This window comes from Echinops telfairi, unplaced genomic scaffold (genome assembly GCF_000313985.2).
Source record: "Echinops telfairi isolate 266 unplaced genomic scaffold, ASM31398v2 ScPeMD7_1;HRSCAF=3_0, whole genome shotgun sequence".
NCBI classification, from domain to species: domain Eukaryota; kingdom Metazoa; phylum Chordata; class Mammalia; order Afrosoricida; family Tenrecidae; genus Echinops; species Echinops telfairi.
In genome coordinates, this window is record NW_022103896.1 from 89,028,465 (window position 1) to 89,030,422 (window position 1,958).

Below are 1,958 nucleotides of genomic sequence, written 5' to 3' on the forward strand. Positions count from 1 at the left end.
GATGTATGTATGGATTGTGATAAGAGTTATATGGCCCCTAATAAAATGATTTTTTTAAAAAAGAAGGGGAGGAACCTGAAATTCACAGGGTCTCTTTTCAGTTCTAAATCTTTTATCATATCAATAGATTACAAAATTTGAAAACCTGTATAAAATTTTGATATGTGTAAGTGTGTGGTCTATTTTCATTTGTTTTGCTTAATTTAAGCAGTCTCTTTTGTCCTCTATAGTGTTTAAATATATATAATTCTATACTGACTAATAGCTAAAGCCTTTGCAAGTCTTATTTTATCAATTTTCCCTATAAGGCACTTAAAATCATGTAAGAGTACAAATTATTAATAACTAGGAGCTAAAGTAATGTACTTTATCGTTATATTATTGGTGTTCCTTAAATTTTATGGCACATCAAGGTACAAAAATAGTTTCAGAAATACTTTGTCATAAATAAATGAATTCTAGCTCCATTTGTTCATACACCCTGTGAAAATATCCATGGTGAGGGCATATAACCTCATCTAAGGAGTGGGAATCAGCAGCAGCTCCAGACTAATAGCCACGAGGTGGATGTCAAATATAACTCTATTCCCCAACCCAACCTTCTTATCTGCAGTACCCACGAGCAGTACCACCTAAGACACTCTTTACTTCTCTGTTGGGTCCAATAATTTGATCATATATTTTAATGTTACACAGAACAGAGACCATACTCATGTGAGTTTATTAAATAAATAAGTAGGTTACAATATAGGATCAGGAACTCTTTAGAATATAGTCCTTCAATTAGGGCAGTTTCTCAATCATCCTCACAAAAAGATTCTCTCCTCCCCACCCCCACCCTTGGGCAAGGGTAAAACTTTTTCAGCTCCATCAATAAGTGCCTGCTAGGCGCACCCCACTCTGCCATAAAACCTTGGCCCAAACGCACTCCATTCATTCAATCTAAGGATCAGCAAGTTCCACCAACAACTGTCCAGAGGCAGCCCACTCTGCCAGGAAACCTCTTACCTGAAGACTCCTAGCTTTCTTCTTCATGGATTGGTAAGCAAACTATAGCTAATTTGCCCTGTGCTATCTCATGCCAGTCTCTGGGTTCACTGCTACCATGTTTCTGCCACTACTTCTCATCATTAAGCATCATCTCCTGGGCCTATGAAGTTCCCAGTACAAGGACTGTGGGTCCAAAAGATACACTCTATTCCCATCTCTTCTCACCACTGAGATGTGCTTGTTAGGGTTTTATATATCTTATTTGCATAGCCACACTACCACAAAATATGTACCATATTTGCATTATTAAAAAGCTATCTAATCCACTTGGTGGGCCACAGCACCTTATAAGTATAGGTCCACTATATTTAGTGGAAGTTGCAAGATCATGGTGAGAACAACCATATAATTCTATTACACTGCCCCTTGAATATTACTCTGAAGAAATTTTATAATAGAGAAGTAAATATTTCTATGAATGAATAATACTGTACTCTCATGCTCCACAAAGACTGGTTTTCTATTTTTAAGTTGCTGTTGCTATCTATCTACGTGTTAAATGAATCCTTTAAGTAATAAAAAGAGAAAGGATAAATAAAGCTATTACTGGACACGATCTATTTAGAGTTTTAAAGAATAAGGATGTCACCCCGAGGACTAAGGTGTACCTGGTCCAAGTCATAGGATTTTCAATCACCTCATGTGCATTTGAAAGCTTAATCATGGATAATTAAGACCAAAATAGAAGTGATGCATTTGAATTGTGATGTTGGTGAAGAATACTCCAAGCACCATGAATTGCCAGAATAACCAACAAATCCCTCTTCGAGAAAGAATAGCCCGAATGCTCCTTAGCATTGAGTGTGGTGAGACTGTCTCATTCACTTTGGGTATAATATCAGGACAGACCCGTTACGTAGAAAAGGACATTATGCTTGGAATATGGTCAGTGAATTAAAAAAAAAAAA

General features: G+C 36.7%; 1 protein-coding gene across 1 annotated transcript in view; it reads right to left on the reverse strand.

Moving 5' to 3' along the window:
* CA8 (carbonic anhydrase 8) overlaps positions 1-1,958 on the reverse strand; it is a 202,232-nt gene that overhangs the window by 82,804 nt on the left and 117,470 nt on the right. The window lies entirely within an intron of this gene.